The following is a 14,807-nucleotide window of genomic DNA, read 5'->3' on the forward strand; positions in this document are numbered from 1 at the left end:
GGAACCACCTCTCAGACATGCCAGAACCCCGTGCCAATGACCCCGGAAGCACCAGCCGAGCACGCCGGAACCACCTGCTCGACTCGCCAGAACCACCTGCCGATCACGCAAAAATCACCTGCCGGCTACGCCACAACCAGTTGGTGAACACTTTGGAATCACCTGCCAGGCTTGCTGGAACCACCTGCCAGTCATGCCAAAATCACCTGCCAACTACGCCAGAACCGCTTGGCGGACACTGCGGAAACACCTGTCGGGCCTGCTGGAACCACATCTCAGACGTGCCAGAAACGTGTTCATGAGATGCTGGAACCACACCCCGAACAGACGGATACCACCTGCCAGAACCGCCTGAACCACCTGCTGAGCACGCCGGAACCACCTGCTCGACTCACCGGTACCACCTCCCTGACACGCCAAAATCACCTGCTGGGTATGCCAGAACCACTTGGCGGACACTCCGGAATCATCTGCCGGACATGCCGGAACCAGGTCTCAGACACACCAGAACCAAGTGCCGGAGACGCCGGAAGCACCTGCCGAGCATGCCGGAGCCACCTGCTCGACTCGCCAGAAACACCTGCCGGACACGCCAAAATCACCTGCCGGGTATGCCAGAACCACTTCGGGGACAAGCCGGAATCACGTGAGGGGCATGCCAGCACAGCCTCTCAGATTGAACCTCGTGCCGGACACCACAGAACCACCTGCCAGACAGACCGGAACCACCTGCCGGACACGCCGGAACCACTGGCTCGACCCGCCGGAACGACCGCTGGACATGCAAAATCAGCTGCCGGCTACGCCGGAAACACTTGGCGAACACTCCGGAATCACCTGCCGGGCATGCCGGAACCACCTCTCAGATATGCCAGAACCACGTGCCAATGACCCCGGAAGCACCTGCCGAGCACGCCGGAACCACCTGCTCGACTCGCCAGAACCACCTGCCGGACACGCAAAAATCACCTGCCGGCTACGCCACAACCAGTTGGGGAACACTTCGGAATCACCTGCCGGGCTTGCTGGAACCACCTGCTGGTCATGCGAAAATGACCTGCTGGGTATGCCAGAACCGCTTGGCGGACACTCCGGAATCATCTGCCGGACATGCCGGAACCAGCTCTCAGACACACCAGAACCAAGTGCCGGAGACGCCGGAAGCACCTGCCGAGCATTCCGGAGCCACCTGCTCAACTCGCCAGAAACACATGTCGGACACGCCAAAATCACCTGCCGGGTACGCCAGAACCACCTGGCGAACACTCCGAAACCACCTGTCGCGCATGCCGGAACCACCTCTCAGACGTGCCGGAAGCACGTGCCGGACACGCCGGAATCACCTACCAGACAGACCGGAACCACCTGCCGAGCACGCCGGAACCACCTGCTCGACTCGCCAGAACCACCTGCCGGACACGCAAAAATCACCTGCCGGCTACGCCACAACCAGTTGGGGAAAACTTCGGAATCACCTGCCGGGCTTGCTGGAACCACCTGCCGGTCATGCCAAAATCACCTGCCAACTACGCCAGTACCACTTGGCGGACACTGTGGAAACACCTGTCGGGCCGGCCGGAACCACATCTCAGACGTGCCAGAACCATGTGCATGAGATGCTGGAACCACACCCTGAACAGACGGAAAACACCTGCCAGACCCGTCTGAACAACCTGCCGAGCACGCCGGAGCCACCTGCTCGACTCGCCGGAACCACCTACCTGACATGCCCAAATCACCAGCCGGGTATGCCAGAACCACTTGGCGGACACTCCGGAATCATCTGCCGGACATGCCGGAACCAGCTCTCAGACACACCAGAACCACGTGCCGGAGACGCCGGAAGCACCTGCCGAGCATGCCGGAGCCACCTGCTCGACTCGCCAGAAACACCTGCCGGACACGCCAAAATCACCTGCCGGGTATGCCAGAACCACCTGTCGGACACTACGGAATCACCTGCCGCGCATGCCGGAACCACCTCTCAGACGTGCCGGAAGCACGTGCCAGACACGCCGGAAACACCTACCGGACAGACCGGAACCACCTGCCAAGAACGCCGGAGCCACCTGTTTGACTCGCTGGAACCACCTCCCGGACAGACCAATATCAACTGCTGGCTATGCCAGAACCACCTGGGGGACAGTCCGGGATCACCTGCCAGCCATGGCGGAACCACCTCTCAGACGTACCAGAACCACCTGCCGGAGAAGCTGGAAACACGTCCTGGACAGACTGGAACCACGTGACGGCCATGCCTGAACCACCTGCCGAGCACGGCGGAACCACCTGCCGGACACGCCAAAATCACCTGCGGGCTACGCCAGAACCACTTGGACGACTCTCCGAAATGACCTGCCGGGCATGTTGGAACCACCTCTCAGACATGCCAGAAGCACGTGGCGGACAGTCCGGAATCACCTGTTGGGCATACGCAACCACCTCTGACACGTACCAGAACCACGTGCCGTGCACGCCGGAACCACCTACCGGACAGACCGGAATCCACTTTTGGGCATGCCGGAACCACCAGTCAGATGCGCCAGAAACACGTGCCGGAGACGCCGGAAGCACCTGCGGAGCACGTCGCAACCACCTGATCAACTCGCCTGAACCACCTGCCGGACACGCCAAAATCACCTGCCCGCTACACCAGCACCACTTCGGGGACAAGCCGGAATCACGTGAGGGGCATGCCGGCACAGCCTCTCAGACTGAACCTCGTGCCGGACACCACAGAACCACCTGCCGGACAGACCGGAACCACCTGCCGGACACGCCGGAACCACCGGCTCGACCCGCCGGAACGACCGCTGGACATGCAAAATCACCTGCCGGCTACGCCGGAAACACTTGGCGAACACTCCGGAATCACCTGCCGGGCATGCCGGAACCACCTCTCAGATATGCCAGAACCACGTGCCAATGACCCCGGAAGCACCTGCCGAGCACGCGGGAACCACCTGCTCGACTCGCCAGAACCACCTGCCGGACACGCAAAAATCACCTGCCGGTTACGCCACAACCAGTTGGGGAACACTTTGGAATCACCTGCCAGGCTTGCTGGAACCACCTGCCAGTCATGCCAAAATCACCTGACAACTACGCCAGAGCCGCTTGGCGGACACTGCGGAAACACCTGTCGGGCCGGCTGGAACCACATCTCAGACGTGCCAGAAACGTGTTCATGAGATGCTGGAACCACACCCCGAACAGACGGATACCACCTGCCAGAACCGCCTGAACCACCTGCTGAGCACGCCGGAACCACCTGCTCGACTCACCGGTACCACCTCCCTGACACGCCAAAATCACCTGCTGGGTATGCCAGAACCACTTGGCGGACACTCCGGAATCATCTGCCGGACATGCCGGAACCAGCTCTCAGAAACACCAGAACCAAGTGCCGGAGACGCCGGAAGCACCTGCCGAGCATGCCAGAGCCACCTGCTCGACTCGCCAGAAACACCTGCCGGACACGCCAAAATCACCTGCCGGGTATGCCAGAACCACCTGTCGGACACTACGGAATCACCTGCCGCGCATGCCGGAACCACCTCTCAGACGTGCCGGAAGCACGTGCCAGACACGCTGGAAACACCTACCGGACAGACTGGAACCACCTGCCAAGAACGCCAGAGCCACCTGTTTGACTCGCTGGAACCACCTGCCGGACAGGCCAATATCAACTGCTGGCTATGCCAGAACCACCTGGGGGACAGTCCGGGATCACCTGCCAGCCATGGCAGAACCACCTCTCAGACGTACCAGAACCACCTGCCGGAGAAGCTGGAAACACGTCCTGGACAGACTGGAACCACGTGACGGCCATGCCTGAACCACCTGCCGAGCACGGCGGAACCACCTGCCGGACACGCCAAAATCACCTGCGGGCTACGCCAGAACCACTTGGACGACTCTCCGAAATGACCTGCCGGGCATGTTGGAACCACCTCTCAGACGTGCCAGAAGCACGTGGCGGACAGTCCGGAATCACCTGTTGGGCATGCGCAACCACCTCTGACACGTACCAGAACCACGTGCCGTGCACGCCGGAACCACCTACCGGACAGACCGGAATCCACTTTTGGGCATGCCGGAACCACCAGTCAGATGCGCCAGAAACACGTGCCGGAGACGCCGGAAGCACCTGCGGAGCACGTCGCAACCACCTGATCAACTCGCCTGAACCACCTGCCGGACACGCCAAAATCACCTGCCCGCTACACCAGCACCACTTCGGGGACAAGCCGGAATCACGTGAGGGGCATGCCGGCACAGCCTCTCAGACTGAACCTCGTGCCGGACACCACAGAACCACCTGCCGGACAGACCGGAACCACCTGCCGGACACGCCGGAACCACCGGCTCGACCCGCCGGAACGACCGCTGGACATGCAAAATCACCTGCCGGCTACGCCGGAAACACTTGGCGAACACTCCGGAATCACCTGCCGGGCATGCCGGAACCACCTCTCAGATATGCCAGAACCACGTGCCAATGACCCCGGAAGCACCTGCCGAGCACGCGGGAACCACCTGCTCGACTCGCCAGAACCACCTGCCGGACACGCAAAAATCACCTGCCGGTTACGCCACAACCAGTTGGGGAACACTTTGGAATCACCTGCCAGGCTTGCTGGAACCACCTGCCAGTCATGCCAAAATCACCTGACAACTACGCCAGAGCCGCTTGGCGGACACTGCGGAAACACCTGTCGGGCCGGCTGGAACCACATCTCAGACGTGCCAGAAACGTGTTCATGAGATGCTGGAACCACACCCCGAACAGACGGATACCACCTGCCAGAACCGCCTGAACCACCTGCTGAGCACGCCGGAACCACCTGCTCGACTCACCGGTACCACCTCCCTGACACGCCAAAATCACCTGCTGGGTATGCCAGAACCACTTGGCGGACACTCCGGAATCATCTGCCGGACATGCCGGAACCAGCTCTCAGAAACACCAGAACCAAGTGCCGGAGACGCCGGAAGCACCTGCCGAGCATGCCGGAGCCACCTGCTCGACTCGCCAGAAACACCTGCCGGACACGCCAAAATCACCTGCCGGGTATGCCAGAACCACCTGTCGGACACTACGGAATCACCTGCCGCGCATGCCGGAACCACCTCTCAGACGTGCCGGAAGCACGTGCCAGACACGCTGGAAACACCTACCGGACAGACTGGAACCACCTGCCAAGAACGCCAGAGCCACCTGTTTGACTCGCTGGAACCACCTGCCGGACAGGCCAATATCAACTGCTGGCTATGCCAGAACCACCTGGGGGACAGTCCGGGATCACCTGCCAGCCATGGCGGAACCACCTCTCAGACGTACCAGAACCACCTGCCGGAGAAGCTGGAAACACGTCCTGGACAGACTGGAACCACGTGACGGCCATGCCTGAACCACCTGCCGAGCACGGCGGAACCACCTGCCGGACACGCCAAAATCACCTGCGGGCTACGCCAGAACCACTTGGACGACTCTCCGAAATGACCTGCCGGGCATGTTGGAACCACCTCTCAGACATGCCAGAAGCACGTGGCGGACAGTCCGGAATCACCTGTTGGGCATACGCAACCACCTCTGACACGTACCAGAACCACGTGCCGTGCACGCCGGAACCACCTACCGGACAGACCGGAATCCACTTTTGGGCATGCCGGAACCACCAGTCAGATGTGCCAGAAACACGTGCCGGAGACGCCGGAAGCACCTGCGGAGCACGTCGCAACCACCTGATCAACTCGCCTGAACCACCTGCCGGACACGCCAAAATCACCTGCCCGCTACACCAGCACCACTTCGGGGACAAGCCGGAATCACGTGAGGGGCATGCCGGCACAGCCTCTCAGACTGAACCTCGTGCCGGACACCACAGAACCACCTGCCGGACAGACCGGAACCACCTGCCGGACACGCCGGAACCACCGGCTCGACCCGCCGGAACGACCGCTGGACATGCAAAATCACCTGCCGGCTACGCCGGAAACACTTGGCGAACACTCCGGAATCACCTGCCGGGCATGCCGGAACCACCTCTCAGATATGCCAGAACCACGTGCCAATGACCCCGGAAGCACCTGCCGAGCACGCTGGAACCACCTGCTCGACTCGCCAGAACCACCTGCCGGACACGCAAAAATCACCTGCCGGCTACGCCACAACCAGTTGGGGAAAACTGCGGAATCACCTGCCGGGCTTGCTGGAACCACCTGCCGGTCATGCCAAAATCACCTGCCAACTACGCCAGTACCACTTGGCGGACACTGTGGAAACACCTGTCGGGCCGGCCGGAACCACATCTCAGACGTGCCAGAACCATGTGCATGAGATGCTGGAACCACACCCTGAACAGACGGAAAACACCTGCCAGACCCGTCTGAACAACCTGCCGAGCACGCCGGAGCCACCTGCTCGACTCGCCGGAACCACCTACCTGACATGCCCAAATCACCAGCCGGGTATGCCAGAACCACTTGGCGGACACTCCGGAATCATCTGCCGGACATGCCGGAACCAGCTCTCAGACACAACAGAACCACGTGCCGGAGACGCCGGAAGCACCTGCCGAGCATGCCGGAGCCACCTGCTCGACTCGCCAGAAACACCTGTCGGACATGCCAAAATCACCTGCTGGGTACGCCAGAACCACCTGGCAGACACTACGGAATCACCTGTCGCGCATGCCGGAACCACCTCTCAGACGTGCCGGAAGCACGTGCCGGACACGCCGGAATCACCTACCAGACAGACCGGAACCACCTGCCGAGCACGCCGGAGCCACCTGTTCGACTCGCTGGAACCACCTGCCGGACAGGCCAATATCAACTGCTGGCTATGCCAGAACCACCTGGGGGACGGTCCGGAAACAGCTGCCAGCCATGGCGGAACCACCTCTCAGACGTACCAGAACCACCTGCCGGAGAAGCTGGAAACACGTCCTGGACAGTCTGGAACCACCTGCCGGCCAAGCCTGAACCACCTGCCAAGCACAACGGAACAACCTGCCAGACACGCCAAAATCACCTGCGTGTTATGCCAGAACCACTTGGAGGACTCTCTGGGATGACCTGCCGGGCATGCCGGAACCACCTCTCAGACGTGCCAGAACCATGTGGCGGACAGTCCGGAATCACCTGTTGGGCATGCGCAACCACCTCTGAGACGTACCAGAACCACATGCCGTGCAGGCTGGAACCACCTACCGGACAGACCGGAATCACCTTTCGGGCATGACGGAACCACCTGTCAGATGTGCCAGAAACACGTGCCGGAGACGCCGGAAGCACCTGCCAAGCACGTTGGAACCACCTGCTCAACTCGCCTGAACCACCTGCCGGACATGCCAAAATCACCTGCCGACTATGCCAGAACCACTTGGCGAACACTCCGGAATCACTTGCCGGGTATGCAGGAACCACCTCTCAGACATGCCAGAACCCCGTGCCAATGACCCCGGAAGCACCAGCCGAGCACGCCGGAACCACCTGCTCGACTCGCCAGAACCACCTGCCGATCACGCAAAAATCACCTGCCGGCTACGCCACAACCAGTTGGTGAACACTTTGGAATCACCTGCCAGGCTTGCTGGAACCACCTGCCAGTCATGCCAAAATCACCTGCCAACTACGCCAGAACCGCTTGGCGGACACTGCGGAAACACCTGTCGGGCCTGCTGGAACCACATCTCAGACGTGCCAGAAACGTGTTCATGAGATGCTGGAACCACACCCCGAACAGACGGATACCACCTGCCAGAACCGCCTGAACCACCTGCTGAGCACGCCGGAACCACCTGCTCGACTCACCGGTACCACCTCCCTGACACGCCAAAATCACCTGCTGGGTATGCCAGAACCACTTGGCGGACACTCCGGAATCATCTGCCGGACATGCCGGAACCAGGTCTCAGACACACCAGAACCAAGTGCCGGAGACGCCGGAAGCACCTGCCGAGCATGCCGGAGCCACCTGCTCGACTCGCCAGAAACACCTGCCGGACACGCCAAAATCACCTGCCGGGTATGCCAGAACCACTTCGGGGACAAGCCGGAATCACGTGAGGGGCATGCCAGCACAGCCTCTCAGACTGAACCTCGTGCCGGACACCACAGAACCACCTGCCAGACAGACCGGAACCACCTGCCGGACACGCCGGAACCACTGGCTCGACCCGCCGGAACGACCGCTGGACATGCAAAATCAGCTGCCGGCTACGCCGGAAACACTTGGCGAACACTCCGGAATCACCTGCCGGGCATGCCGGAACCACCTCTCAGATATGCCAGAACCACGTGCCAATGACCCCGGAAGCACCTGCCGAGCACGCCGGAACCACCTGCTCGACTCGCCAGAACCACCTGCCGGACACGCAAAAATCACCTGCCGGCTACGCCACAACCAGTTGGGGAACACTTCGGAATCACCTGCCGGGCTTGCTGGAACCACCTGCTGGTCATGCGAAAATGACCTGCTGGGTATGCCAGAACCGCTTGGCGGACACTCCGGAATCATCTGCCGGACATGCCGGAACCAGCTCTCAGACACACCAGAACCAAGTGCCGGAGACGCCGGAAGCACCTGCCGAGCATTCCGGAGCCACCTGCTCAACTCGCCAGAAACACATGTCGGACACGCCAAAATCACCTGCCGGGTACGCCAGAACCACCTGGCGAACACTCCGAAACCACCTGTCGCGCATGCCGGAACCACCTCTCAGACGTGCCGGAAGCACGTGCCGGACACGCCGGAATCACCTACCAGACAGACCGGAACCACCTGCCGAGCACGCCGGAACCACCTGCTCGACTCGCCAGAACCACCTGCCGGACACGCAAAAATCACCTGCCGGCTACGCCACAACCAGTTGGGGAAAACTTCGGAATCACCTGCCGGGCTTGCTGGAACCACCTGCCGGTCATGCCAAAATCACCTGCCAACTACGCCAGTACCACTTGGCGGACACTGTGGAAACACCTGTCGGGCCGGCCGGAACCACATCTCAGACGTGCCAGAACCATGTGCATGAGATGCTGGAACCACACCCTGAACAGACGGAAAACACCTGCCAGACCCGTCTGAACAACCTGCCGAGCACGCCGGAGCCACCTGCTCGACTCGCCGGAACCACCTACCTGACATGCCCAAATCACCAGCCGGGTATGCCAGAACCACTTGGCGGACACTCCGGAATCATCTGCCGGACATGCCGGAACCAGCTCTCAGACACACCAGAACCACGTGCCGGAGACGCCGGAAGCACCTGCCGAGCATGCCGGAGCCACCTGCTCGACTCGCCAGAAACACCTGCCGGACACGCCAAAATCACCTGCCGGGTATGCCAGAACCACCTGTCGGACACTACGGAATCACCTGCCGCGCATGCCGGAACCACCTCTCAGACGTGCCGGAAGCACGTGCCAGACACGCCGGAAACACCTACCGGACAGACCGGAACCACCTGCCAAGAACGCCGGAGCCACCTGTTTGACTCGCTGGAACCACCTCCCGGACAGACCAATATCAACTGCTGGCTATGCCAGAACCACCTGGGGGACAGTCCGGGATCACCTGCCAGCCATGGCGGAACCACCTCTCAGACGTACCAGAACCACCTGCCGGAGAAGCTGGAAACACGTCCTGGACAGACTGGAACCACGTGACGGCCATGCCTGAACCACCTGCCGAGCACGGCGGAACCACCTGCCGGACACGCCAAAATCACCTGCGGGCTACGCCAGAACCACTTGGACGACTCTCCGAAATGACCTGCCGGGCATGTTGGAACCACCTCTCAGACATGCCAGAAGCACGTGGCGGACAGTCCGGAATCACCTGTTGGGCATACGCAACCACCTCTGACACGTACCAGAACCACGTGCCGTGCACGCCGGAACCACCTACCGGACAGACCGGAATCCACTTTTGGGCATGCCGGAACCACCAGTCAGATGCGCCAGAAACACGTGCCGGAGACGCCGGAAGCACCTGCGGAGCACGTCGCAACCACCTGATCAACTCGCCTGAACCACCTGCCGGACACGCCAAAATCACCTGCCCGCTACACCAGCACCACTTCGGGGACAAGCCGGAATCACGTGAGGGGCATGCCGGCACAGCCTCTCAGACTGAACCTCGTGCCGGACACCACAGAACCACCTGCCGGACAGACCGGAACCACCTGCCGGACACGCCGGAACCACCGGCTCGACCCGCCGGAACGACCGCTGGACATGCAAAATCACCTGCCGGCTACGCCGGAAACACTTGGCGAACACTCCGGAATCACCTGCCGGGCATGCCGGAACCACCTCTCAGATATGCCAGAACCACGTGCCAATGACCCCGGAAGCACCTGCCGAGCACGCGGGAACCACCTGCTCGACTCGCCAGAACCACCTGCCGGACACGCAAAAATCACCTGCCGGTTACGCCACAACCAGTTGGGGAACACTTTGGAATCACCTGCCAGGCTTGCTGGAACCACCTGCCAGTCATGCCAAAATCACCTGACAACTACGCCAGAGCCGCTTGGCGGACACTGCGGAAACACCTGTCGGGCCGGCTGGAACCACATCTCAGACGTGCCAGAAACGTGTTCATGAGATGCTGGAACCACACCCCGAACAGACGGATACCACCTGCCAGAACCGCCTGAACCACCTGCTGAGCACGCCGGAACCACCTGCTCGACTCACCGGTACCACCTCCCTGACACGCCAAAATCACCTGCTGGGTATGCCAGAACCACTTGGCGGACACTCCGGAATCATCTGCCGGACATGCCGGAACCAGCTCTCAGACACACCAGAACCAAGTGCCGGAGACGCCGGAAGCACCTGCCGAGCATGCCGGAGCCACCTGCTCGACTCGCCAGAAACACCTGCCGGACACGCCAAAATCACCTGCCGGGTATGCCAGAACCACCTGTCGGACACTACGGAATCACCTGCCGCGCATGCCGGAACCACCTCTCAGACGTGCCGGAAGCACGTGCCAGACACGCTGGAAACACCTACCGGACAGACTGGAACCACCTGCCAAGAACGCCAGAGCCACCTGTTTGACTCGCTGGAACCACCTGCCGGACAGGCCAATATCAACTGCTGGCTATGCCAGAACCACCTGGGGGACAGTCCGGGATCACCTGCCAGCCATGGCGGAACCACCTCTCAGACGTACCAGAACCACCTGCCGGAGAAGCTGGAAACACGTCCTGGACAGACTGGAACCACGTGACGGCCATGCCTGAACCACCTGCCGAGCACGGCGGAACCACCTGCCGGACACGCCAAAATCACCTGCGGGCTACGCCAGAACCACTTGGACGACTCTCCGAAATGACCTGCCGGGCATGTTGGAACCACCTCTCAGACATGCCAGAAGCACGTGGCGGACAGTCCGGAATCACCTGTTGGGCATACGCAACCACCTCTGACACGTACCAGAACCACGTGCCGTGCACGCCGGAACCACCTACCGGACAGACCGGAATCCACTTTTGGGCATGCCGGAACCACCAGTCAGATGTGCCAGAAACACGTGCCGGAGACGCCGGAAGCACCTGCGGAGCACGTCGCAACCACCTGATCAACTCGCCTGAACCACCTGCCGGACACGCCAAAATCACCTGCCCGCTACACCAGCACCACTTCGGGGACAAGCCGGAATCACGTGAGGGGCATGCCGGCACAGCCTCTCAGACTGAACCTCGTGCCGGACACCACAGAACCACCTGCCGGACAGACCGGAACCACCTGCCGGACACGCCGGAACCACCGGCTCGACCCGCCGGAACGACCGCTGGACATGCAAAATCACCTGCCGGCTACGCCGGAAACACTTGGCGAACACTCCGGAATCACCTGCCGGGCATGCCGGAACCACCTCTCAGATATGCCAGAACCACGTGCCAATGACCCCGGAAGCACCTGCCGAGCACGCTGGAACCACCTGCTCGACTCGCCAGAACCACCTGCCGGACACGCAAAAATCACCTGCCGGCTACGCCACAACCAGTTGGGGAACACTTTGGAATCACCTGCCAGGCTTGCTGGAACCACCTGCCAGTCATGCCAAAATCACCTGCCAACTACGCCAGAACCGCTTGGCGGACACTGCGGAAACACCTGTCGGGCCGGCTGGAACCACATCTCAGACGTGCCAGAAACGTGTTCATGAGATGCTGGAACCACACCCCGAACAGACGGATACCACCTGCCAGAACCGCCTGAACCACCTGCTGAGCACGCCGGAACCACCTGCTCGACTCACCGGTACCACCTCCCTGACACGCCAAAATCACCTGCTGGGTATGCCAGAACCACTTGGCGGACACTCCGGAATCATCTGCCGGACATGCCGGAACCAGGTCTCAGACACACCAGAACCAAGTGCCGGAGACGCCGGAAGCACCTGCCGAGCATGCCGGAGACACCTGCTCGACTCGCCAGAAACACCTGCCGGACACGCCAAAATCACCTGCCGGGTATGCCAGAACCACTTCGGGGACAAGCCGGAATCACGTGAGGGGCATGCCAGCACAGCCTCTCAGACTGAACCTCGTGCCGGACACCACAGAACCACCTGCCAGACAGACCGGAACCACCTGCCGGACACGCCGGAACCACCGGCTCGACCCACCGGAACGACCGCTGGACATGCAAAATCACCTGCCGGCTACGCCGGAAACACTTGGCGAACACTCCGGAATCACCTGCCGGGCATGCCGGAACCACCTCTCAGATATGCCAGAACCACGTGCCAATGACCCCGGAAGCACCTGCCGAGCACGCCGGAACCACCTGCTCGACTCGCCAGAACCACCTGCCGGACACGCAAAAATCACCTGCCGGCTACGCCACAACCAGTTGGGGAACACTTCGGAATCACCTGCCGGGCTTGCAGGAACCACCTGCTGGTCATGCGAAAATCACCTGCTGGGTATGCCAGAACCGCTTGGCGGACACTCCGGAATCATCTGCCGGACATGCCGGAACCAGCTCTCAGACACACCAGAACCAAGTGCCGGAGACGCCGGAAGCACCTGCCGAGCATTCCGGAGCCACCTGCTCAACTCGCCAGAAACACATGTCGGACACGCCAAAATCACCTGCCGGGTACGCCAGAACCACCTGGCGAACACTCCGAAACCACCTGTCGCGCATGCCGGAACCACCTCTCAGACGTGCCGGAAGCACGTGCCGGACACGCCGGAATCACCTACCAGACAGACCGGAACCACCTGCCGAGCACGCCGGAACCACCTGCTCGACTCGCCAGAACCACCTGCCGGACACGCAAAAATCACCTGCCGGCTAGGCCACAACCAGTTGGGGAAAACTTCGGAATCACCTGCCGGGCTTGCTGGAACCACCTGCCGGTCATGCCAAAATCACCTGCCAACTACGCCAGTACCACTTGGCGGACACTGTGGAAACACCTGTCGGGCCGGCCGGAACCACATCTCAGACGTGCCAGAACCATGTGCATGAGATGCTGGAACCACACCCTGAACAGACGGAAAACACCTGCCAGACCCGTCTGAACAACCTGCCGAGCACGCCGGAGCCACCTGCTCGACTCGCCGGAACCACCTACCTGACATGCCCAAATCACCAGCCGGGTATGCCAGAACCACTTGGCGGACACTCCGGAATCATCTGCCGGACATGCCGGAACCAGCTCTCAGACACACCAGAACCACGTGCCGGAGACGCCGGAAGCACCTGCCGAGCATGCCGGAGCCACCTGCTCGACTCGCCAGAAACACCTGCCGGACACGCCAAAATCACCTGCCGGGTATGCCAGAACCACCTGTCGGACACTACGGAATCACCTGCCGCGCATGCCGGAACCACCTCTCAGACGTGCCGGAAGCACGTGCCAGACACGCCGGAAACACCTACCGGACAGACCGGAACCACCTGCCAAGAACGCCGGAGCCACCTGTTTGACTCGCTGGAACCACCTCCCGGACAGACCAATATCAACTGCTGGCTATGCCAGAACCACCTGGGGGACAGTCCGGGATCACCTGCCAGCCATGGCGGAACCACCTCTCAGACGTACCAGAACCACCTGCCGGAGAAGCTGGAAACACGTCCTGGACAGACTGGAACCACGTGACGGCCATGCCTGAACCACCTGCCGAGCACGGCGGAACCACCTGCCGGACACGCCAAAATCACCTGCGGGCTACGCCAGAACCACTTGGACGACTCTCCGAAATGACCTGCCGGGCATGTTGGAACCACCTCTCAGACATGCCAGAAGCACGTGGCGGACAGTCCGGAATCACCTGTTGGGCATACGCAACCACCTCTGACACGTACCAGAACCACGTGCCGTGCACGCCGGAACCACCTACCGGACAGACCGGAATCCACTTTTGGGCATGCCGGAACCACCAGTCAGATGCGCCAGAAACACGTGCCGGAGACGCCGGAAGCACCTGCGGAGCACGTCGCAACCACCTGATCAACTCGCCTGAACCACCTGCCGGACACGCCAAAATCACCTGCCCGCTACACCAGCACCACTTCGGGGACAAGCCGGAATCACGTGAGGGGCATGCCGGCACAGCCTCTCAGACTGAACCTCGTGCCGGACACCACAGAACCACCTGCCGGACAGACCGGAACCACCTGCCGGACACGCCGGAACCACCGGCTCGACCCGCCGGAACGACCGCTGGACATGCAAAATCACCTGCCGGCTACGCCGGAAACACTTGGCGAACACTCCGGAATCACCTGCCGGGCATGCCGGAACCACCTCTCAGATATGCCAGAAC

This window comes from Equus caballus, chromosome 24 (genome assembly GCF_041296265.1).
Source record: "Equus caballus isolate H_3958 breed thoroughbred chromosome 24, TB-T2T, whole genome shotgun sequence".
NCBI lineage: Eukaryota > Metazoa > Chordata > Mammalia > Perissodactyla > Equidae > Equus > Equus caballus.